This window comes from Anolis sagrei, chromosome 4 (genome assembly GCF_037176765.1).
Source record: "Anolis sagrei isolate rAnoSag1 chromosome 4, rAnoSag1.mat, whole genome shotgun sequence".
Lineage (NCBI taxonomy): Eukaryota > Metazoa > Chordata > Lepidosauria > Squamata > Dactyloidae > Anolis > Anolis sagrei.
In genome coordinates this window covers 211,288,906-211,315,692 of record NC_090024.1, presented here as the reverse complement: position 1 = coordinate 211,315,692, position 26,787 = coordinate 211,288,906, and the positions used below count along the sequence as shown (strand labels likewise).

The 26,787-nt window shown below is 40.4% G+C and overlaps 1 protein-coding gene across 2 annotated transcripts in view; it reads left to right on the top strand.

Annotated features, from left to right (window-relative positions):
- DLGAP4 (DLG associated protein 4) overlaps positions 1-26,787 on the top strand; it is a 431,492-nt gene that overhangs the window by 221,399 nt on the left and 183,306 nt on the right. For both annotated transcript variants that reach the window (XM_067468148.1, XM_060772311.2), the window contains one exon: positions 14,298-14,420. The gene's annotated coding sequence lies outside the window, so the exon portion shown is untranslated. The remainder of the gene's footprint in view (positions 1-14,297; positions 14,421-26,787) is intronic.

The following is a 26,787-nucleotide window of genomic DNA, read 5'->3' as shown; positions in this document are numbered from 1 at the left end:
CTAGCCAGAACAGGAAAAAACTGCTGGAAGCACTGACATACAAAATTCTACTGAGCTCACCCTACTAGGGTGGAAACTGCCCTTGGGATATCTGGAAAGAAAACAAGCACACCAGATCCAAGGCTGGCATACTCTTCCTCCCACCAGACACAAGCTCAATCCAGAAGGAAGCCAGAGATGCACCCCTTTTTGTTTGCATTATTCTTGGATCACCACAATGGGACTGGCAGAGGTTTCTATACCCATAACCAGAAGCCCTGAAAGGACAGATATCCTTTTTCAGCCTGTCTATCCACAAATGTAGAGAGGACATATAAAATCCCTCCCAATGATAATAGTTCTATTATAGCTTAGATACAACAGAGTAGAGCACTAGAAGTCGAGTGTTGTGCCATGGGCATGATGGGGGTGGGGTGGGGGAGCTTTCTAGCTGGGATTATGTGGAAGTAAAAGAGGCAACTGCATGCCTTTATTTAAACTGATTGGTTTTAAAAGTGCTTCCAACTAATCAGGCAGCAGGGTTTGGTTTTCCTTCATAAAAAGCTATTTTTCACACTTATATAAACGTGGGTGATAAGTGTTATAATAGAGTAGGTATTCCCATTTCTCTTGTATACATGGAGGAAAGCTTATTTCAAGAGAGATATGACATGTGTGCATCTAAATGTGTGTTCTCCCTTATTTTTTGTGTGTTTAGACTGAGCTTTATTGTGACAACTGTTCAAAGAGAGAGTTCCTCTGTAAAATAAAGTTCCTTCTGTGTTCCACAGCAAGTTTGGTATTTGATGTAATGCTGAAGCTTGTTCCTCAGGGAGCTGTCCATGGTCCTACCTCTCAACTATCTTGACAAACTGGTGGCCTGAACATGTCTCAACAAGGAACAGTAGTTGAGCTTTTCTGGTCTTCTGGTACATCTTTGTATTATTTTGGTACCTATTTTTGATGAGTGAAAGTCTTAAAATCAGGGGATTTAGTGTGTAGAGATGCACTCTCTTCATATTGCCAATATTTATGTATTTATTGTGTCAGGCAACCGAACAGTTGTGTTACATTTTTGACAGAACAAACAAACATACAAAAGATATAGAGTTTGCAAGCTTGGTAGTTGATTAAATGTCCTTTGACCAGTATCTGGCCACTTGGAGTGCTTCTGGTGTTGCAGCAAGAAGGTCCTTCATTGTGCATGTAGCAGGGCTCCGGTTGCATTGCAGCAGGTGGTCTGTAGTTTGCTCTTCTCCACACTCACATGTTGTGGATTCCACTTTGTAGCCCCATTTCTGAAGGTTGGCTCTGCATTTCGTGGTGCCAGAGCACTGTCTGTTCAGCGCCTTTCAAGTCTCCCAGTTTTCTGTGTGCACAGGAGGTTGTCTCTCATTGGGTATCAGCCATTGATTGAGGCTCTGGGTTTGAGCCTGCCACTTTTGGACTCTCGCTTGCTGAGGTATTCCAGTGAGTGTCTCTGTAGATCTTAGAAAACTATTTCTTGATTTAAGTCGTTGGCGTGCTGGCTGATGCCCAAACAAGGGATGAGCTGGAGATGTCTCTGCCTTGGTCCTTTCACTATTGGCTGCTACTTCCCGGCGGATGTCAGGTGGTACAATACTGGCTAAGCAGTGTAATTTCTCCAGTGGTGTAGGGTGCAGACATCCCGTGATAATGCGGCATGTCTCATTAAGAGCCACATCCACTGTTTTAGTGTGGTGAGATGTGTTCCACACCGGGCATGCATACTCAGCAGCAGAGTAGCATAGCGCAAGGGTGGATTGCCAATGCACAGTATAATGTGTTGCTCCTAAATTCTAGGGTTTTGGACTTCAACCCCCAGAAGCCTCAGTGGCTTTGAATAATAATCAGAGATTCTAGGAAAGTTGAAAACATCTTGAAGACCAGAGTCTGGGAAACACTGCCGAAAGGGAACTCATAGATGAACTATTCATGCAATCTCCTTCTTCCCCATAAGTTTGTTTTGTTTTGTTTAAGATGGGAAATGGTGTAAACTGAGCTGCTCCACAGAATTCTTACAGTATTGGTTATCTGGTATTGGGAATATCATTGCACTGCACTTTTCATAATCCCTCATCACTGCCATGCTGGCTAGATCTGATAGGAATTCCAATGTAACATCTAGTGAAACACAAGATAAACAACTATTTTGAAATATTTTGCCCTCTTTGGTTCCGATTGTAACAGACAATCTACTGCATATTCTTGATCACATTCATTGCCACTGATGGTTCTTCAGCTTTTGTGCAATGTAACTGCCCTTAATTGAAATATTGAATAAAACATCTTGTCAGCCAAGGTCATTGCCCGTCACTTCAATGTTTCTCTCCATTTACTGCTTGGCTGGCAAGGTCAGTAAATGCCCATTGGCTAGTCCTCTCCTTCTTTCTTCCTAAACAAGAAAGATTATTAAGGGATCTTATTGCCTGACAGATTGTGCATCAGAATGAAAGAAAGAAGTGGAGTTCCTGCTAGCATTCTGCCCAGAGCAACTCTCCAATGAAAGCATTTGCTTGATAACAAATTCTTGTGAGATTATTTATATTAACAATAAGCAACAATTCATTTGAAAGTTTATGGGTTGCAGCTCCCATCAGTCCTAACCAGTATCACTAATGGTAAGGGATAATGGAAGTTGCAGTTTTATCTTGCCTGTTCATACAGATTAGAGAAATAAAGTATGCCTTGACATAGAATAAACTAGCAAGTAGAAAATACTCACCTTTAGCTTCAATGTTAGGCTCATAATCTGTTCCAAACTTAAGGTTTTTCTTGAAGTGTAACAAAATACAAGGAATTTGTTGCTGGAATGATAGTGCTTAAGTCCAACAATCTCTGGAGAAACAATTGCATTTCAAGAACTAAACAGATCCCACATAATGTCTTTTGAATGGGCAAAGATAGTGTAGATCAACCAGAAACTGATGATTTAGAAAGGATAGTGAGCTTTCCTGTAGCACAAAGTGATGGGCTCTCAAGTCTGGGAAATTCAATTCTGGGAAATCATAGTTCTCTCACTTTCTAAGAAAACTGGCTTAGAAAGGGCAGGGCCTCAAGGGCATTCAGGGGAGACAGAAGTGGCAACAGAAGATAAGGAATCAAGTGAAGAGCTGAGTGATAAGGAGCGTTCCTTTAAGAAATGACCTGTAGCTACAGAGGTCAACAAAAGCCTTTGTTTACAAATCAGAGCCAAAAATAGATTGCATCATTTAGAGAGATTTCATGGGAAAGTTGTGAAGGAAATTCAAGGGAAACGTAATGATTTTATTGGTGACTATTAGACAACAAGTTGTTTACCTTAAGGTCAGTTCAGGCAAAGCTGCATTACAGTAAGAAGCTAAGCCTGAGTTCTCTTGTTCCTGGTTTAAGTCAAGCTTTGGTTTTGAATTTAATATATCCTGAAAGTTGTCCCTGTTCCTGTTCATGTACTCCTGTTCAAGGTGTACTAGTTATGTCTTCTGGATTGTGGACTTAAGTTGTATCTGGTATTTCTGGCTGTTAATGGACTTTGTCACTTATGGAAATTTATGTGTTGTTTATTCGTTCAGTCACTCTTCATGACCTCATAGACCAGCCCATGCCAGAGCTCCCTGTCAGCCATCACCACCCCCAGCTCCTTCAGAGTCAAGCCAGTCACTTCAAGGATACCATCCATCCATCTTACCCTATGGTCGACCCTATTCCTCTTTCCTTCCATTTTCCCCAGCATCATTGTCTGCTCTAAGATTTCTTGTCTTCTCATGATATGGCCAAAGTACTTCATCTTTGCCTCAAATATCCTTCCGTCTAATGAGCAGTCAGGCTTTAATTCCTGAAGTATGGACTGGCTGGATCTTCTTTCGGTCCAAGGCACTCTCAGAATTTTCCTCCAACACCACAGTTCAAAAGCATCTATCTTCCTTTACTCAGACTTCCTTATGGTCCAGCTCTCACGTCGGTAGGTTACTATGGGAAATACCATTGCTTTAACTATGCAGATCTTCATTGCCAGTGTGATGTCTCTGCTCTTCACTATTTTATCGAGATTGGTCATTGCTCTCCTCCCAAGAAGCAAACGTCTTCAGTCTGCATCTGCAGTAATCTTTGCACCTAGAAATACAAAGTCTGCCACTGCCTCCATGTTTTCTTCCTCTATTTGCCAGTTATCAATCAGTCCGGTTGCCAGAATCTTGGTTTTTTTATGTTTAACTGCAACCCAGCTTTATGAACTTTTTAAGACATTTGGATTATTGTCTGATTATCACCTGTTATTAAACTTTTTTGAATTATATATCTTCCTTTCTTATTCCTGAATTGTATATGCTTTCAATATGTTTTTACAATAAACTGTTTGCTTATATTCCTGTACTTTGCATGGTGTGGTGGTCATAGGTGTTTCCAGGCTTGGAGTGCAATAGATATTTCCCATAGAAAGATGATACCTAGTAGACCCAGCTGGGCATGTGTCCCTTGATGTTTTTAATATGTTGAAAGAAAATAAGCATTGGGGCTTCAAGGCTGGCATATTCTCTCATTTAGCAAAGGTTTTGAACTTGCTCAAATGCTGTCTGACAGGCTTCTGTGGAGATGATTGGTTTTTTTAGCCAACTCCCATTCATTAGGAGTAGAGTGTGTCCAGTTCATCAGCTTTATCCAATTAATTTAATCTACTTTGTTGCAACTGTGTGGTGCTAATTTCTCCAGCTCAGTGTGGTGCATTCCAGCCAGGCCTTTCTTTAACTCTTCTAGCAAATGCTGTGCAGACGGGCTTACCCACAAAGGAGGCGTTTTCATCTCTTTTGTCACAGTCCTGTAGCAAAAGACATAATTTCATGAGTTTTTAATCAAAAGTGCAATGACCAGATGTATAAATTGTCTAAATGCAATTGTCAATACCTACAAGAGTAGACCCATATTCCCAATGTGCCTGCTCTTGTCAGTCGAGTATGGTTGAAAAAGCTGAATACATGTTATTGTATTACAAGAACATATTGTATTTATATATAACTCTGGCTTTAATACATTTTCTAGGCAGGCTTTGTACATATGACCAACTGCATATTCATGTAAAGCTTTCTCGGTTCAGCTTCCTTATCTAAAGAGAACTATTTACCTTTTGGTGCTAGTGGAGCAGCAGTGAATGAATTAGGCTTGTATTACCTTCATCCTTATTAGAGGGGAGATATAACATCCCCTATGATACACACTTATATCCTTGTGGAGTTGGCTCAGTGGAGACGATAAGACATGTATTGTCATATTGTTCCTTTTACAGTGGCTTCTGACATACTTTTATCCGCCCAATTCTACAAAGCATTTCTGGAAGAACTGATGAGCTTTACATACACTATTTGCTGACAGATCAGAATCTAATAGTAACAGTTGAAGTGGCCAGCTTTTGTCCTGCAGCAGTTGCTTGTTGACAAAAAATGACATCATAAACTTAAGGGAAATTTTACCTGTATTTAATGGTATTTGTTTTTGTATGATCTTGTTATGATCTTGTTATTGATATTGTTTGTTTGGTTCCACTTGTTTTGTCTGATCTGTTCACTGTAATAAATTTTATTCAATTAATTAGGTTCAAAAACTCTTCAAATTATCTCACAGTAACATTTTAGACTCTGCTTGTGAGATGCAGAAACAAAAATAATCCATCTACAAATGGGTTAATATTTCTTTTGCTCACTCTTCCAAGGAAAGAATCAATGCTAGTTGAGTTCTAACCTGTTGGGATGATGTATGTAGCATTCCTTGTAATATTAATTAAAGGGAAATCCAGTTGACATAGATTTATTCACAGTTGGTTTCCTTAAAACTAGTTTAACACATCTGGGGAATTGAAAACTGACCTTCTAGTTCAGAGCCGGCTCCAGAATAATCATTCATTATTGTACTAAACTGTGTAAATGACCAGCCAAGGACTTGATGCTAGGCCTATTCTCAAATGATGTTACAATAAGAATCCAGAAGCAGTTTACAATTCTAAGAATATTATTTAAACAAGTTTGTACTCAACTCTAAACTTAAGGATGGAAAGCATATTGGTAATTTTTTCCCAATTTAATAAAACAGGTTTCCTAGCAACTGGGTAGTCCTAAATGGATGAAGAATAACACTGATCAACACACATTTTGTGCCTCAAATGTTAGCCATGTTTCTGAGTATATTTGACCAGTTGATTCCAAAAATGACACCAGTTTCCCCCTATCAATATGTGATCTATCAGTCACCATCTGCTTATCCATAGAAAACCATGATAACCACATCTAAAAAACTAGTGCTGATGCAGTCTATCTATTGCAATATTACTATTCAGCACCCCAAATAACCTCAGGAATAGGCTTAAAAATCAAGCCACCAAGTCCATCAAGAATTTGTACAATTTTCTCTTGGTATTTAAATGTCATGGAAGAATTATGCTACAGAGGAGTGCAAAGAAAAAACTTTTTCTGCAGAAAAAAAAACAGTTCCTCTGCAAAAGAAAAAAAAACCTGGTGTTTTTTTTTAAAAAATCCCAGACAAAAGCAGGAGTTTTTCTCCAAAGAGAAAGAAAATCCATAGTGTTTCTGAATATTATAATAGGGAGCGAGAGGAAAGGAATGATGCACGGGAACATTGGTGTTTTTACACAACAGGGAGAAAACTAGGGCAAGGATAAAAATAAAATAATAAAGGATTTACATTCCTATCTGAATTCTGTCCTTCCTGCTCTGCTGTGCACTGCTGTGCTGAATTTATTTCTGTTGCTGTCATTACGCTCCTACTAAATACCTCAAATATCAATACAGAACACAAAGCCCAATCAGAAAAGGTTTTTTTTCTCTGCAGTAATCTGCAATAATTCCATTTAAACTGGAATTAAATGCAAGAGATTTAAACTGCAATGCTAAACTTGGTAGGGCTCCCTGGTGGCGCAACGGGTTAAACTGCTGAGTTGCTGAACTTGGCGACTGAAAAGTTGATCATTCAAATCCGGGGAGTGGGGTGAGCTACTGCTGTTAGGCCTGGCTTCTGTCAACCTAGCAGTTCAAAAACATGCAATGTGAGTAGATTAATAGGTACCACTTTGGCAGTCATGCTGGCCACATAACATTGGAGGTGTCTACAGACAATGCCAGCTCTTCAGCTTAGAAATGGAGATGAACACCACCCCCCAGAGTCAGACACCACTAGACTTAATGTCAGGAGAAACCTTTACCTTTACCTTACTAAACTTGATAGAGATACAAAAAGTGAGTTCTCTTTTTGTGCTCACCCCCCCCCCAAAAAAAACCCAGAAGAAATATCATCAAAAGGTGAACACAAAACAGTTAAAATGCAACAATTTGGTTATATATCCCTATCATAAACAGAAATATAAAACACACAGGTACACATACATACATACATACATACATACATACGAAAGTAAAACTAATAAACAAAACTTCCCACACACTATCTAATGTTATTTATCCCTTATTAGTCTATTCCATTTAATAGACACTTTGATAGCTTTCACATTTCTATTTTTATTGCATTCTACTAATTCATAAATTCTACAATTGACAAATCCCCTATCATTGCTGTGAAATGTAATAAACAGAGTGCTTTTCTAGCCCTACAATTTTGTTGGAATTTTTCTGCTCAGTTTTAGTAGTGTCACCATCAAGCCTTCCCTTTTCTCCTAGCTTTCCTCCAAGTTCAAGACAGTAGGTTCTATCTTCAGAATGATGTTGTAAAGGATGGAATGGCCAGCCCCAGTTCATTGAGTGGACTCTTCTTTTTATTTTTTATTTATTTATTTACAGCTTTGATATTCCGCCTTTCTCACCCCGCAGGGGACTCAGGGCGGATTACACTGTGCACATATATGGCAAACATTCAATGCCAATTTTTAACATACAAACATATACAGACATACACAGAGGCTATTTAACTTTTTCTGTCCGCCGGGGAGCTGTCGCTTTCATCGTCCATCTGCGATGCTGATGAAGCACTTCTGCATTCCCGCATGCTTCCCCACTGGAATGTTTTGCTGGAGTCTTCTTTATGGCCTCATAAATCAGTTAATTTAACCTCCCCACACTTTAAGGTGGTACCTTATTTTCCTACTTGACAGATGCAACTGTCTTTCGGGTTGCAAAGGTCGACAACAGGCTACACACAATTGGAAACCCACTCCAATCCGGGCTGGCTTCGAACTCATAACCTTTTTTTGGTCAGAGTGATCTTAATGCAGCTGACACTCAGCCAGCTGCACCACAATCTTCTTTTTCTTTTCTCTTACTCCTTTTCCTCCTCCTCCTCATCTCGGTATTAGTAGGCTTCATAACCAAGACTCAGTAACTTCAGCATTGAAAAGCTCTCCAGTAAAAATTATTCTGATTCAACTAAAAACTGCAATTTCCATTTTGAATTACAAAGTACATCTGTACCAATGGAAGAACGACTCAAAACATATGGACCAAAATTACTATTATTAATTTCATTGTTAATACTACTTAGCTACCTAGTGTTGTCACATTTTAACTTGGCAAATTATGGGCATGCAGCAGGCCAGTGGGGCAAAATGAACAAAATGTCCAGGGGGTTATGGAGATTAAAGTGTAATTGGAGTGAATTATTTCGATTATTAAATACAGAGGTTTTTAAAATTGAAATTCTATTTTAAAAACAAGAAATTATGCCTCTGGGCGTCTTCACAGAGGCCTCAAAAGACCCAAACTAATGACCATAAGTGGTATTTCTCTTTCACCTAGTAAGATATATTGGCAGAGCATGATGCCCCTGGATTTATGGAAACTATTTCTTAACAGTGTGCTCTTGATACTGACCAAATTGTTTACTTTGATTTGGAAGACAGATGTTTTTCCAACTTTCATCTTTCCAATATTTCAAGCTGTAGTGATAAATGACCAAGTCCTCTAATGTTTCTTTTAAATAAAGTATGTATTGAGTATGTTGAACAAATGGCAAGAGTGTAATTACATTGTCCTCCCTACGTAAAATGGTTTTTCAAAGAACCAATCTATTATTAATACAGTGTCTTATCTTGGAGAATAGTGCATTAAGGGCAGTACTAAGCAATGAATGTTTTCTTTGAAGTTTACAGAGGAATTGGAATTATTAAATGGTGTCCTTTTTTCTCCTTTTAAAGTCATGTAGAGCACGTGGTCAGTTTTTACCAGAGAGTCTCTGTGTGTGTGTGATGTTTGCAGAACCTTGTTAGCAATGAAATTCACTCACAAGGAAATCTTGGAAATATGTTTAATGCTAGATTACTACTATAGAGCAGTTATGAATGAAGAATCCCTGTAAAACCTTTACCTATCTGAATGTATCTCCCCTTATGATCCAGTGTGACAATTAAGATCTTCTGGGGAGGCCCTGCTCTCGGTCCTGCCCTCATCGCATGTGCGGTTGGCGGGGACGAGAGACAGGGCCTTCTTGGTGGAAGCCCCCCGGCTATGGAACTCTTTCACCAGTGACATCAGAACAGCCCCCTCACTCTTAAACTTTAGGAAGAATCTTAAGACCTGCCTATTTAAGCAAGCCTTTGGAGATTAATATGACCCATAAGTATGATTTATTTATTCATTTATTAGGAGCATTTCTATCCCGTCCTTCTCACCTCCGAAGAGGGACTCAGGCCAGCTACCAACAGGCACCATTCAGTGCTGAACAGTAAAAACAAAGCATAATATACATTTAGCATACATTAAAACAATTATAACAATTATAAAGTATGACGGAAGAATGGCAAAGTTTAGACGGCTCGGTTAGTGCTAGACTTTTGATATGTTGATATGTTTTAATCATTTGAAATATTTTTAATTGATATGTGTATGTCTTCTACAGTTCTATCATATTGTGTTTTACTGATGTTGTTATTCTCTGAATCTAGCATTAAATTATTGCCATAGTTTGTAAGCCAACCTGAGTCCCCCTTTGGGTGTGAGAAGGGTGGGGTATAAGTACAGTAAATAAATAACAAATAAGAAAACAAGGGCAAGTTCTCAGTTCAACCCCCCCCCCCCCAAAAAAAAAACCCCACCCCCTCAACTGCCAAAAGTTCATCCATGTAGCCTTCAGGCCTTCCAGTCTGAGCCAGTTCGTCTTATCAGGCTCTTTCCCATGCAGGGTCAGGTGTTTTCACATTGTTTTCATTCTTCGTCCTTGGCTGTGAACTCATGGCATGGAGATGTTGTGGTGTCTTGAACACACCAAATATGGAGTGTGTTGAGAGAAGATCTAGAAGTTTTCTTTCTGTCCTTGATTTTGTCCTCCATGTGTTTAGCTGATGCTACAATAGTTCCCACTGATATGTGCATATTTAGGCAAAGGTAGAGGAAGAAGGTTATTTCATTGATTATTCTAAATTCTTTTCATATTAGTGATGGAAATAAGTTGACATTTTGAAAACTGAATGTGAGAATGTGAGACTCTTAGGTTCATCTGTGGAAGTTCAGAACGTTGAGTGCTTAGCTCTTAAAAGACCGCTTCTAGATCTCTGTATATTCAACTCTGTTAGTGCTCTGTTAGTTCAAAGCATTCCTCCCCCCTTTGGAGACTCTTTCTCTAAAAAATGCATGGTAGACAGGTATAGATCAATCCATTCTGGAAATGTTTGTACTTGCCGAACCTTGTTAGCAAGTAGTACAAATAGGGAACAATTCTGTTTTAGTTTTATCCTTTTAGGAAGCAAACAATTTTTTCACTTTTTTAACTGAGTATGTGAAACTGGGCCCCTTGTTGGCGCAGCAGGTTAAACGACTGAGTTGCTGAACTTGCTGACTGAAAGGTTGGCAGTTGGAAGCTGGGGAATGGGGTGAGCTCCCACTGTTAGCCCCAGCTTCTGCTAATCTAGCAGTTCAAAAACATGAAAAAGTGAGTAGATCAATTAGGTACCACTTCTGCGGGAAGATAACGGTGCTCCATGCAGTCATGCTGGCCATGTGACTTTGGTGTCTATGGACTCAGCTTAGAAATGGAGATGAGCCCCACCCACCAGAGTCAGACACAACTAGATTTAATGTCAGGGGAAATCTTTACCTTTACTTTTATGTGAAATTGACGTAATTTGCTATAATTTTTTTTAATGTTAAAATGTGTATCTCCTTCTTCCCCGACATAGAATTGAAACACTTGTTTTTCCAGGTCTGAATATGGGTCTAGCTGAAAAATGGTGACTAGTCCAGCGGGTTTTATAGCTAGATTGGAACCTGCATTGGCATTATAAATGTGTGTCAACTTTGCCTGCAGTGTGCAAAGGAATATCATGCTTTCTTTCTTGTTCCATTTTTGCTATGTAGTTCTTGGAAGCCTTGTATCTTTCGCCCATCTGGCACCAAAGATATAATGAGAGCTCTCAGAGCAGTTTGTTACCTTGGGTGCCTAAGGGTGATACAGGACTAACTCAAACTACATTTTCTTCCTGAGGGTTCTTTTCAGAGCCTGCAATTCATCTAAGCAGTGGTCCCCACACAGCTGTTCTGAGACTTTGGGCATGCCATGCCCCTTACCCATGATTTTCTCTATTATTCACATGATGGGTAAAGCTAGGCAAACAAATTATGTAAGAATAGGAGCCTAGGCTCTGCTAGAATCAGCAGCTGTTTGGAAAAGGACCAGGGGAATTTATACCATCTCTGGCCTCTTACTGTGGGCTATGTTCTCCATCTGCTCTCGAATTCTGCAAGCTGATTTAGACTGCGGCATTGCTGATGTTTGCTTCTAGGCTGGATGCATAGGAAAGGATGAAAACAAGACTGTTTGGATGTGTTTGAGTTTGTTAACCCTTTTTATAGACTAGTACTTTGGAAGCCATCCCTGCATCTGTCCTCAAGTAGAAAATACATGCTAAACCAACAGCAAAATATTTTATAAAATTTCAGCATTTTTAAAGGATGTGGTACCCTTGGTTTTTTTTGCAGAGTATAGCTATGCTTGATTTAAATGCATGTCCATGAAAGACTTTTAAATGGAATGTGATGCCCTCAGATATGAAGAAAGATCATAGCCTGCTGGTAAAGCATACATGCTTTGCAGGCAGGTCTCAAGTTCAGTTGCTGGCATTTTCAAGTAAAGAATCTATTCCTGGCATATTGTTGTTCATTCGTTCAGTCGTCTCCGACTCTTCGTGACCTCATGGACCAGCCTACGCCAGAGCTCCCTGTCGGCCGTTACCACCCCCAGCTCCCTCAAGGTCAGTCCAGTCACTTCAAGGATGCCATCCATCCATCTTGCCCTTGGTCGGCCCCTCTTCCTTTTGCCTTCCACTTTCCCCAGCATAATTGTCTTCTCTAGGCTTTCCTGTCTCCTCATGATGTGGCCAAAGTACTTCAACTTTGTCTCTAGTATCTTTCCCTCCAGTGAGCAGTCGGGCTTTATTTCCTGGAGGATGGACTGGTTGGATCTTCTCGCAGTCCAAGGGACTCTCAGCACTTTCCTCCAACACCACAGCTCAAAAGCATCGATCTTCCTTCGCTCAGCCTTCCCTAAGGTCCAGCTCTCACATCCGTAGGTTACTACAGGGAATACCATGGCTTTGACTAGGCGGATCTTTGTTGCCAGTCTGATGTCTCTACTCTTCACTATTTTATCGAGACTGGACATTGCTCTCCTCCCAAGAAGTAAGCGTCTTCTGATTTCCTGGCTACAGTCTGCATCTGCAGTAATCTTTGCACCTAGAAATACAAAGTCTGTCACGGCCTCCACGGTTTCTCCCTCTATTTTCCAGTTGTCAATCATTCTCGTTGCCATAATCTTGGTTTTTTTGACGTTTAGCTGCAACCCGGCTTTTGCGCTTTCTTCTTTCACCTTGATTAGAAGGCTCCTCAGCTCCTCCTCGCTTTCGGCCATCAGGGTGGTGTCATCTGCATATCTGAGGTTGTTAATGTTTCTTCCAGCAATTTTCACCCCAGCTTTGCATTCATCCAGCCCCGCACATCGCATGATGTGTTCTGCATACAAGTTAAAAAGGTTGGGTGAGAGTATGCAGCCTTGCCGTACGCCTTTCCCAATCTTGAACCAGTCTGTTGTTCCGTGGTCAGTTCTGACTGTTGCTACTTGGTCCTTGTACAGATTCCTCAGGAGAGAGACAAGGTGGCTTGGGATGCCCATCCCACCAAGAACTTGCCACAATTTATTATGATCCACACAGTCAAAGGCTTTAGAATAGTCAATGAAGCAGAAGTAGATGTTTTTCTGAAACTCCCTGCCTTTCTCCATTATCCAGCGGATATTGGCAATCTGGTCTCTCGTTCCTCTGCCTTTTCTAAACCCAGCTTGAACATCTGGCAACTCTCGCTCCATGTATTGCTGGAGTCTTCCTTGCAGGATCTTGAGCATTACCTTACTGGCATGAGAAATAAGGGCCACTGTACGGAAGTTTGAGCAGTCTTTCGCATTTCCCTTTTTTGGTATGGGGATATAAGTTGATTTTTTCCAGTCTGATGGCCATTCTTGTGTTTTCCAATTTCCTGGCATATTACCAGCTTGGAAAATCTTCTCACTGAAGAACAGGAGAGCAGCTGACTTTGCCTTCCACAACCTGGCCTTTTTCAGATGTGGCGGCCCAAAATGCCTGTAATCTCATTGTTCATACTGCTCTAAGATTAAGAGAGTTGTAAACCTGTACGAATAAAAGACATCATGCAGGGGAAGACTAGTGCATAGATTAACTGAGAATTTAAAGGTTTTCCCCTGACATTAAGTCCATTTGTGTCTGACTTTGGAGGCTGGCGCTCATCTCCATTTCTAAACTGAAGAGCATTGTCCATAGACACCTCCAAGGTCATGTGGCTGGCATGACTGCATGGAGCACCATTACCTTCCCACCGGAGCAGTACCTATTGACCTACTCCGATTTGCATGTTTTCGAACTGCTAGGTTGGCAGAAGCTTGGGCTAACAGCGGGAGTTCACCCCGCTCCCTGGATTAGAACCGTCGACCTTTCAAATGAAAGTTCAGCAGCTCAGCAGTTTAATGCACTGTGCCAAATCACTTTAAGGCATTTTTCTATGTTTCAAATGCTACATTCATGACATAAAGGTATATTTAACAAGCAAGCTAAGATGACAACAAAATCAAAGGAAAGGAGGAGAAAATGCCATGTGAGAGAAATTCTGATCAAAGTGTACCTTCAGGGAGAAAATATGACAAAAAATGGAGAGAACTTCAATAAGACTTTCACAATTGACTGTGGGAAGCCCCACTGACCCTTCTTCTACTGTTGTCATATGGTCCCCTTGAAAAAGAACCATTGTCCAAAACCATGTCAAATGTGTTTCATGTATTTCTCATCTGTTTTTTTCACACTTTTATTCCAGGTACCATAATATGATACCACCAAACTAGAGGAAGAGACCTGTTATATGAGATCAGCAATTATCATCTAATGAGTTGTTTCCTACCATGGCTACTCAAATGCTTCTGAGATGTCCACAAGCAAGGTATGTTGAAAATGGATCTCCCTTATTGTTTTCTCTCTATAAATTGTATTTACAGTTGACATAGGCTCCAAAAAATTAATGGGATTAATTTGACATAATTTCAGTTTTAAGATTTATTTATTTATTTATTTTGGACATTTGTATCCTGTCCTATCTCAACCTCCGCAGAGGGACTCAGGGCGTCTAACAAACTGGCACCCCATGGTGCCCACAACCAAAACATAAATGTGCAATTTAAATAACAATATAGCAATAAAACAGTAAAAACAGTATAAAACAGCATAAAGATAATTAAACAAGAACAATAGTAATTTCAATAATAAGATCCTAGATTTTCCAACCGTCTGCCTCACCTGGGATTATACAGCCTGAGAGCAAACAGAAATAATATCCTCCCAGCAATGCCTCACCAGTGTGACTCTAAGGGACAACCAGGATGATTTTAAAACCTAGAATGTGGCTTTTTGAATAGTGAAGACAATGTTGTATAGGACTGAACCTGCACTTTGAATTGTACCTGGAAATAGCCCATTAAGTAGTAAAGTTCTCATAACAAGAGTGCCATACACTTCCTGTAACTGGTACTAATCAGCAGTCTACCCACAACATTATGCACCAGCTAAAGTATCAAAACAATATTCCAAGAATGACCTGAACTGACTCAACCCTCAGATTTTTTTAGTTGACCCAATTTTAATATTATGAAGCAGGAGCTGGGCTTTGAATAGCTCACAATTTCTCTGTATTTCAGTAGCGACCTAAAGAGAAAATTGGATCCAAAACAGAGAGAAAAACATGGATATCCTTTGTTTGAACAAAATCTGGATATTAAAAAGAAATGATGGATGAAATATTGGTAAATAGATAGTTTGCTCACAAGGATACTTTGCTTTTTTCATGTAGGTAGATAGAGTAGAAATTACCATAGTTTAGGAGCCCCCAGTTAAACCACTGAGCTGATGAACTTGCTGATCAAAAGGTTGCAGGTTTAAATCCAGAGAGCAGAGTGAGCTCCTGCAATTAGCTCCAGCTTCTGCCAACTTGGCAGTTTGAGAACATGCAAATGTTAGTAGATCAATAGGTACTGCTTTGGCGGGAAATGAATTGTGCCCCATGCACCATACCAGCCACATGACCTTGGAGGTGTCTATGGACAATGCCGGCTCTTCAGCTTAGAAATGGAGATGAGCACCAACCCCCAGAGTCAGACACGACTGGACTTAATGTCAGGGGAAAACCTTTACTTACCTTTACCTTTACCTTTCCCATCTTTTAATTAATTAATTAATCAATCAATTAATTATGCTTTATTTAGAGGCCACCCTGGGGAGACTCAGGAAGCATGAAGCTCTGGTTCTGATTGGGTGCTCACCATTTACTAGTTTCATCCTTCAATTGCAATAGCATAAGAAGAATCAGCAGCAGGGTGCCTTGGGTCTACAGTTGAAAGGAATGCTCTCTGTTGCTAGCACCTCTCCACTGAATTTCAAGCAGCAGGGGAACACATTGTGACAAGATACACTTTAATCTGATAATGGTCCTTCTGGGGATTACACTTCAACCTGCAATTCGGCTAATACCCTGGCAAGACAAAATATTCCCAGCAGCATTTCTCTCTTTTGATATAAACTGAGGCATACTCTTCTTCTATGCTAAATATGAGTCCAAGTATGCATTTCCTAAAATTTCCAATTGGCTGAAACAGTCGGAAAATACAGAAAGATAATTTTCTATTCATTATTGTTCTTATTTTGTACTTCCAAGTTGATTCTGACTTATGGCAACCCTGTCATAGATTGACAAGAGTTATTCAGAGGAGTGGGTTGTTGTAGGTTTGTAAACTTCACTACCTCTGAGGATGCTTGCCACAGATGCAGGCGAAACGTCAGGAGAGAATGCTTCTAGAACATGGCCATACAACCCAAAAAACCTACACCAAGTGAATGAGTCCAGACATGAAAGCCTTCAACAATACATATTCAGAGGAGGTTTGCCATTGCTTTCTTTTAAATATCTAAAAAATACAACCCCATCACTCCATAGCATAGCAAATTATGTTTTGTCGAGGCCGAATTCCTCTGGACTTGAGATTCCCAATTCATTCAAAGTTGGTCTAAGTTCCTGGATAACATATGGATATATTTCCTTGTGAGGCCCCGTTTTATCCTTTACAACTTCTAAGATGATCCATGGTGGTGCCAAACTGCATTAATTCCACTGTATAGATGCACTCTGGCTCCCACAAGGGAGGTTCAGTTAGTTGTCTCATAAATTTCAATCAAAGGCTGAATAAGATATTAAGCTACATGATGTTTCAAAAAGTCCAATTCAGTACAATCTGATAAGAGCAAACTGCACAGTGCGCTTTCCCTCCATCCTTGCAAAAGCAACACAAAACCCTCCGTGAAAGATGAGCTCTCCAAAGAAGACGATTGTTTTTCTAATTAAAAGAGTCTGGTTAAAAAGGTATAAGGGAATTACTCATCTTGTTAAACACAGACACCTGCAAAGCATCTTTTCCTGTCTGAGAGATGGCTTCCCTGACAACTGGAGGAAGATTGAACCACCTCAGATGGGGCAAAGAAAGCCAACACAAACACAATACAAACAATTACAATGCCATATAAATTTCACTTGACTCAGACAAATGATATAACAACAGAATCAACCTTGTATAATTATAAGAGGCAAGAAACTATAATAGCACGTCATCAATCAGCAGTAAAACCTAGGTTATGATGCACACATAAGTAGTAAACCAACACAGAAGCAGGGTCATCACCTTTGGTGACAGTACTTATTGAATGACATCATGTAATATCTGTTGCCAGTCCACCACCTCCCCACAATGAAGCCTTTCCCAGAGATTGGCAGGAAAAATCTGCCAATAGCACCTTTTTGTATCATGGTCCTGATATGAGAACTAGGCACTTCTGTGGTGGCGTGTTGGTGGCACCAGGGGTTAAGATTCTCCTCCCCTTCCACTCTCCCTTTGCTGAAAAATGGGGTTATTTTTTATAACAATCTTTATTGAGAACTTTCCTTAAAATCAATTAAAATCTTTAAAAGGAAAATAATAGAAAGAAAAAGAAAGAAGGGAAAAGAAAGAAAGCATTTTTTAAAAGTGAAAAAAGAAAAAGAAAAATAGAATATTTTGACTCCCAGGTATCTTCTTCAAGGCTTTCTTCTTTTCCTACGTTCTCTCTCTTTCTTCTTTTTTCTCTCATCTTCTTTTTCTCTTTCAGTTCTGGAATATATTCTTTTCCTTCTCATATCAATATTTTCATTTTATTTCTTTTTAAGTATTCTGTGACTTGGTTCCAATTAGTTTCTTTCCTAGGATTTTCTTTGTTTTTGGAGATCAGGAATGTGGGTCTATCCATATTTCCTATATCTTGAATTTTTATTATCCAGTCTTCCTCTTCCAGTATCTCTTTCCTTTTCCATAGTCTTGCGTAGCATATCCTTGCTGCAGTGGTTAGTAGAAATAATAGTTTATCCTTATTTTCGTCTATTTTTTTTCCAGAAAGTTTCTGGATTTAATGTAAGAAGGTTTCTGGATTTAATGATATCTTTATCTCTAATATTTCTTGAATATTTTTGTATCTTTTTCCAATATATTTTTGCCTTGCTGCATGTCCGCCACATGTAGAAGTATGATCCTTCTATTTCTCCACACAACAATGGGGTTATTTTTATTCTACACTTCCTGTAATTCCAAAGTATATTTTAAAATAAAATCAAAGATGGGGAAAACAGCACAACAGGCATGCAGCCTTACACTACTGAGATGCAGTTGTATAATGCCAGAAACAGTGTGATAAAGAGGGTGACGGTACCAGTTAGATGCCAATATCCCAGGTCACAGGAATTGTAGCAGGGAAGTGGATTCATGTGGTGAAATCATGAGTCTCTAACTACTTACTCCCAGACTTGAAATCTTAACATTCCTACATGTTGCTATTCTGGAAGAATAAAAGTTAAACTTCCTATTTTTGATATTTTAATGTGTCACCTGGCAGTGCCTTTCCTCATGGCCAAGATTGTTTGATAATGGGATCCTATCTCCCGTCCCCAGGAAAGCTTCACTTAGCAAAGATTTTCTGAACATATACTTTTAAATTCTGTTTATTCCTTGAAAAACAGTTGCAGATGGTGGTCTCTATGTTAGTGAGGCAAGGCATATGCTCCAGTTGGTAGACGAGCTAAGCAGGTGCTTTCCCAAAGATAGATTCAATACATTGGATGCATCTTTTGAAGCTCAGCCTAAAACCCAGAATGGATTCACCACACCCTTGATATGGGAAGCCACCGATCACCACTGTTTAAAAGTATTTGGTATTCTTCCTTCACATGTTCTTCTATTCATGCTTTAATGCAAAGTGTTATGAGCAGACTTCAATGGGCAATTGAGCTCTATTCGCTTTACAAAAGACCCATCCTAACAGGGATGAACACTAATAAAACTGGGAGCAAGCATTGTTATATGGAACAACACAACTAACTTGCTGGTATGTCTGTGATGTCTGTCGTGATTATCAAAATGAGCACTTCAGAATTCTCCATTACTTCACCATTATGCTCAGATTAGTCTTGGGAGTCCTCCTGGACATATCGTTGAGCCTGAAATCTCAGGTTGCAGAGGTGGCTACGGGGGCTTTTGCACAATTAAAGCTTGTGCACTAGTTGTGTCCGCACCTTGGGAAGTCAGACTTGACCACGGTGGTCCACGCTCTCGTCATATCTAGGTTAGATTACTGCAACGTGCTCTTATCAGCCTTCCGCAGGGCTTGTAAGACATATTTGTTTCGACAGGCTTTTGACCTTTGATATGTTGTTTTAATTTGTGTTAGATTCCAGTTTGTTTTTGTAAGCCACTCCGAGCGCTAGGAGAGTGGCGGCATATAAGTTTGAATAATAAATAAATAAATAAATAAATAAATAAATAAAATAAAATGTGGGGCTGCCTTTGAAGACTGCTCAGAAGCTTGAAACAGTCCAGGGAGAGGCGGCCAGGTTAATAACTGGAGCAGCATATAGGGAGCATACAACTCCCATGTAACACCAGCTCCACTGGGTGCCAGTTTGCCTAAGAGCACAATTCAAAGTGCTGGCTTTGGCCTATAAAGCCCTAAATGTCTCCAACCCAATTTACCTATCTAAATGCATCTCCCACTATGAACCATCACAGAGATTAAGATCTTCCAGGAAGGTCCTGCTCTCCATCCCACCACTTTCTCAGGTACGACTGACAGGGACGAAAGAGAGGGCCTTCTCAGTGATTGCCCCTTGGCTATGGAAGTCCCTTCCTAGTGAGATTAGGACAACCTGTCCCTCCTGTCCTTTAGAAGGATAATAAAAATGGGATGTGGAACTGAGCCTTTGGAACTGTGTAATGAGGAAGCCATAGGAACTCTTAGTTTGCCAAACAGACTCAGTATGATTGTTTGAGACAGTTTTAAACAGAGGATTTTAATGTCAAGATTAGTGATTTTAATGTTTTTGTATGTGTATAGTCTAGTATGTTTCGGCACTGAATGTTTGCCATTTATATGTTGTGCTCTGCCTTGAGTGAGTCCCCTCCGGAGTAAGAAGGGTAAAATAAAAATGCTTTAAATAAATAATATTCATTATTTAAAAATCAACTAAAACAATACAATAAGAAAAAGCAATAAATGACAGATTAAAAAATAACAGAAAAGTGACAGTGTTCAAACAATAAAACATAACAATGAATACGTATGTTGTGCGGTTTCTGGTCTGAAGATGCCAGATACACATCCAGGCAAAATGTCAGGAGAAAATGCTGCAAGAGAACATCAGATACAGCCCAGAAACCACATAACATTCCAGTGGTTCAGGCTGTGAAAGCCTTCAACAATGAATAGACTGAAAGAAGATAAGATGTTTCTTCACCAATGAACCATTAAAAGTATGAGAGTTTTTAAAAAATGTATTTGATAAGCATCCAGTAGGCAACTGCAGAGAAACAATCTAGATAGGGTTTTCTGCAGGTGCCCCCCACAGCTCATATATGCCATGATCAGTGATACTGGAGGAGGACCTAAAAAATCTGAAGATAATATTTCAAATCTGAGATGATTTGTGTAGAACGAAAGGTCCTTCCAATTCTGTTCCCAATTCCAGCCTCCTGTGAATAGCCTCCATGCTGCCCAAGGATTCTAGGGAACTAGTCTGAAAAAGTAACATTCCTGAGCTCTGTGCTTATCTGTGTATTACAGAAATCAGAGACAGCAAGCAGGGATTCTTTTCACTATTGTCCATACTTGAACATTCAGAACAAAAAAAAAAAGAAAAACTTTTTGGAGATTTGTTCTGAGCTTTGTTTTTACTCTTGCAGTCGGATATCCATGTCCATCAACATGCCCAGAGCAGCTTGTTCTGCAAGTAGCTCTTTTGTGCTCTTTGGAAAACACTGGAATCAGATGCTGAGCATTTTCAATTGACAGGTTACTCCTCACTAAAAACAGAAGCGATTGTCTCCTCACAGCCTCTGGCAAGCTAGAATCCCAAAGAGTTCACCAATATTTTATTTTGAACTATGGAGGAGGCTGTTTTGTTGATTTATCTGCACAATTCAGGGAAAATCACATTAATTTTCAAGAGGATCATAAGGGCCCCAAGCCAAGCCCAAAGCAACAGCACTTAAGGAAGCTCCATACTTTTGGGTAACTGTCGAGGGCTGTTCCGAGTAAAGCTGTCAATGAATAACCAAAAAGATGCTGATTGTTTAGAGGACTGTATGCTTCACTTTAGAAAGTTCATAGCTGGAAGCAGCCACCCAATTAGTCAGCTTTGAAAGCACAGGTTTTCATATGGTGGTTTATTTGAAAGGAAAACTGTGGATGAGAAGACAAAAAGACATGACACCCAAGCCTATACTGTGGTTCTTGCAAGAAAAAAAACCCCACATACTTTTTGTCTCAGATATCGCTGGTGATCTATTCAAACATTCAGCCTACACACACAATGGCTAATAAGCAACCCTTTACAACCATCACCTAATTGCTTTTGAGCCTGACTGAATGGAGGATATTTTGCAGAAGAATACGGTGGTAGGTCTCTCTCTTATAATTAAATTCTGAAATGCACTATTGCCATCATTTCACAATTGTGCTTCAGCATTTGGTTGAGATCTCCAAGTGCCCTTTTTTGACATCTAGGTTTGCATAAAAAAAAAAACTTTGATTAAAAGCTGAAAGTCCTACTTATTTATTTATCGTGTCATCAGCAACCATACCATTTTGTTACAATTCTAACAGAACAAAACAAACACAGAGATTTAAAAAAACAAAGCAAAACACAGATTTTGCAAACTTGGTAGTTGATTAAATGTCCTTTGACCAGTATCTGGCCATTTGGAGTGCCTCTGGTGTTGCCGCAAGAAGGTCCTCCATTGTGCATGTGGCAGGGCTCAGGTTGCATTGCAGCAGGTGGTCTGTGGTTTGCTCTTCTCTGCACTCGCATGCCGAGGATTCCACCCTGTAGCCCCATTTCTTAAGACTGGCTCTGTGCCAGAGCGCAGTCTGTTCAGTGCCTTCCAAGTCGCCCAGTCTTCTGTGTGCCCAGGGGGGAGTCTCTCATCTGGTATCACCCATGGAGTGAGGTGCTGGGTTTGGGCCTGCCACTTTTGGACTCTCGATTGCTGGGGTGTTCCAGCGAGTGACTCTGTAGATCTAAGAAAACTATGTTTTGATTTAAGTCGTTGGCATGCTGGCTGATACCCAAACAGGGGATGAGCTGGAGATGTCTCTGCCTTGGTCCTTTCACTATTGGCTGCTACATCACGGCGGATGTCAAGTGGTGCAATACCGGCTAAGCAGTGTAATTTCTCCAGTGGTGTGGGGCGCAGACACCCTGTGATAATGTGGCATGTCTCATTAAGAGCCACATCTACTGTTTTAGTGTGGTGAGATGTGTTCCACACTGGGCATGCATACTCAGCAGCAGAGTAGCATAGCGCAAGGGCAGATGTCTTCACTGTGTCTGGTTGTGATCCCCAGGTTGTGCCAGTCAGCTTTCGTATGATGTTGTTTCTAGCGCCCACTTTTTGCCTGATGTTCAGGCAATGCTTCTTGTAGGTCAGAGCACGGTCCAAAGTGACTCCCAGGTATTTGGGTGTGCTGCAGTGCTCCAGTGGGATTCCTTCCCAGGTAATCCTCAGAGCTCGGGATGCTTGTCTGTTCTTAAGGTGAAAGGCGCATGTCTGTGTTTTAGATGGATTAGGGATCTGTTGGTTTTCCCTGTAAGTGTCCTACTAACACTCCTAGACTAGGGATTTGATACATAACAAGATTCGTACACAACAAACAAGTTCACTATGCTGATTTTTGTATTTGATCACATGTCAGACACTTCCCAAGTGTCTAGGACTCTGTGATGTATCAGCGAATAATGGGTGCAGATCTTTTGTACCTCACAGATGGTAATTTTGTCAGTGCCAATTGTTTTAAGTGCAGGCCAAGGTCTTTAGGCACTGCACCCAGTGTGCCGATCACCACTGGGACCACCTTTATTGGCTTGTGCCAAAGTCTTTGCAGTTCAGTCTTTAAATCCTCATATCATGTAAACTCTCCCAGTTGCTTCACATCAACCCTGCTATCACCTGGGATTGCAACATCAATGATCTATGGGTTTTTGTAAGTTTTTTCGGGCTATGTGGCCATGTTCTAGAGGCATTCTCTCCTGACGTTTCGCCTGCATCTATGGCAAGTATCCTCAGAGGTTATGAGGTCTGTTGGAACTAGGAAAATGGGTTTATATATCTGTGGAATGACCAGGGAGGGACAATGAACCCTTGTCTGCTGGAGCTAGGTGTGAATGTTTCAACTGACCACCTTGATTAGCATTTGATGGCCTGGTAGTTTTTTGGTGTGGCTTGCTAGTGCCTGGGGAAATCTTTTGTCAAGAGGTGATTAGCTGTCCCTCATTGTTTCCTCTCTGTTGTTTTGCTGTTGTGATTTTAGAGTTTTTTAATACTGATAGCCAGATTTTGTTCATTTTTATCGTTTCCTCCTTTCTGTTGAAATTGTCCACATGCTTATGGATTTCAGTGGTTTCTCTGTCTAGTCTGACATTGTGATTGTTAGAGTGGTCCAGCATTTCTGTGTTCTCAAATAATATGCTGTGTCCAGGTTGGTTCATCAGGTGCTCTGCTATGGCTGATCTATGCTTGTGTCTTTCAATGATCTATGCTTGTGTTTTTTCCACTGTTGTGAGGTCCGAAGTATTGTGCTCCAAAACTCTGTCCATCTGAATTTAGAAGTCCCAATTCATTTTCTATAACTTTTTCAGGCTTGTGATCCCACCAGTTCTTTTTCTCAGGCAGATGATATTTGTGGCACAAGTTCCAATTGATAATCTGAGCAATGGTATTATGCCTCTGCTTATAGTCCTTTTGTGTGATATTATTATTATATTTATTATATTTGTTCATACCCCGCTTTATCTTTACTGCAGGAGACTCAAAGCGGTTTGACATATAAGCATCAGCATACAACATAAAAACATTAGTATGCACTTTCTAGAGTGGCTCCTCTTATGCAGAAACAGTAAAATATCATAGATCTTTGTGTAGACAGGTTTTAATTTTATAACTTAGAACTCTAGTTGTGTATTTAATCCAAGAATGCCTGTATGGAGTAATGGTTTGAGCATTGGACTAAGACTCTGAAGACCAGGGTATGAATCCTGACTCAGTTGTGGAAACCCAGTGAGTGGCCTTGGGCAATTCACACACCCTCAGCTTCAGAGAAAGCCTAAAGGAAACCCCCTCTGAACAAATGTTGCCCAGAAAAATCACATGATAAGGTTGACTTAGGACCTCATCAAATTGGTGGGGGGGGGGAATTCACTACGGACCATGGTGTATATGGTGGGGCCTGGTGTGTAATGTGGGGAACCCATTGCCCCCACCCAGCATCACCCTTCGTGCCCTTCACCTTATCCCATGGGGGAAAGCATCACCGCCCGGCCTCCCCTCCCCATTGCTTTCTATGCAACAAGTCTCCCATGTTACCAGTGCTGCCTCCTGCAACACTTGGACCTCTCTTCAGGCACTGACCCCCACCGAAAGTAGTTCAACATCATATGATGGGATCTGGCAAGCTCCGTGCCTGAAGAAATGTCCAAGCGTCATAGGATGGGCTATTTTGCCTGTCTGGTGAAGTCCCTGGGGTCAGAAATGACTCAGGCACACAAGTATATCATTTTAGGATCTATCTATCTATCTATCTATCTATCTAATCAGTGGCAAGAACTATGTACCTCACCCAGTGCTTCCATGAAGTAGACTACTACTTCCATCTGTAATAGATAATGTGCACTAGTACTGAAGAAAGAAATTAGTTATGGCATGTATATATTGTTACATACCTCAGACAGCAGAATGTCTTGAACTGGCCCCAGTCCTACCTGCCAACACCACATAGAATCACCATAAGATGAGCTTTTAGTTCTGCATGGCAGAATCATGACTGTTTCAGTGTAAACATTTAACTTTTGGCTGTCACAAATCTCATTTTACTCAAAACAATTATTAATTATTAACTACACACACACAATCTTTTCCACAAAATTGGGACTCAAGGAAGCTATCCTTTGATCAAGAGGTGTTCCAAAAATGAACATGGCAACCTCATCACATCTCTCCCACAGTCACCCTCCTTTTTAACAGGTCTGCAACTCCCAGTGTTTTTGGTCTGCTTTTGCCTTTGGTAGTACTGATATTTTATTATCAATTCATCATGTCAGATGTCATCAGTTTGGACGGTCTTCTGAAAAGTATAGCCAAGAAATAGGGGAATCTCCTCCTTTATCAAGGTGATAAGAAAACCTTTTTCCCAGGGGAGATTATAAATATGGCTTCAGATTAGCCAAGAGGGACTTGGCTGCACTAACAGGTAGTCAGACATTTTACTGTGTATTCCCATGTCCTCCAGCTAGAATCAGGTAGCATAATATTGGTCTTAAATGTTATTTGCATTGTCCATACAGAGCCTATAAAGCTGTACCCCAAGCAATACAAGCATAGAGACACAAACACCAGAGGAAGCAAGTGCCAATTTCTCAGAACTCATAATATCATAGATATTGTGTTTGTGCTTTATATTTTCCCCTCCCCTGTAATCAATAGTGGAATCATTCAAGAGGGAACAATATTTGCTTTATAGCAGCATTAGTAAATAGTGCTCTACTTTATTGCTCTAATGACTCCCATTGCGGGAGCCAAGGACAGGCACAGCAGTGACCTCTCTGAGGCTGTATCTTGGGCAGCATTTCCTATTATGATTCCTCCGAAAAGAAGTCAGGACTGAAAGCAGCCTTCTCAGACCTTATTGCTCTGCCTTATACAGGTTGAGTATCTTTTGCTCAAAATGCTTGGGACTAAAAGGGTTTTTTTTTTCAAGATTTTGTGCATATTTATATTTCCATTTTTGTACATAATGAGATATTTTGAAGATAGGACCAAAGTCTAAATGCCAAATTAATTTATATTTCATGTGTACCTTATATACTTAAGCCTGGAGATTATTTTATCCAATAATTTTAATAATTTTGTGCATAAAACAAAGATTATGTACACAGAACCATGAGAATGCATAGATGACATGATCTCAGTCATCCTTGTAGACAATTATAGGGTATATTAGATTTCAGACTTCCAGATAAGGAATATTCAGCACGTAGCAGCATGTTTCAGTGCCATTAAAATTCTATTCACCTCGCTTCATCCTGGGTCACTTTGTTGGCTGGCTGGCGATCCCATGGGGGGAAGCCTAGTGTGTGCGGCTTCCTCCTATGGAGTTGGCAACACAGGAAGCCTCCTGTGTTGCCTGGGTTGCAGATAATGATGAGGGGAGGAGGAAGGGTGTGCAGGGCACCATGAGCCACCCTGCAAGCCTTTCCTTCGAATCCATGGAGTGGCAGGAGCTTCAGCTGTCAGCCCCATCTTCTGTCAACCTAGCAGTTCGAAAACATGCAAACGTTAGCAGATCAATAGGCGGGAAGGTAACGGCACTCCATGCAGTCATGCTAGCCACATGATCTTGGAAGTGTCCATGGACAACACCAGCTCTTCGGCTTAGAAATGGAGATGAGCACCTACCCCCATAGTCGGACACAACTGGGCTTAATGTCAGGGGCAAGCCTTTACCTTTACCTTTACTTTAACTCCCATCATGACAAACCATTGGTTATGCTTGGAGTTTTGATGGGAGTTGCATTCCAATAACTTCCAGAGGGCTACCCATAGTATATCCCTGATCTAGGACTAACCAGATAAGGATAAAAAACACACAACAGCCCTTCAACCTTGGCTTCATTAACAAAGGAACCTTTGCCTATG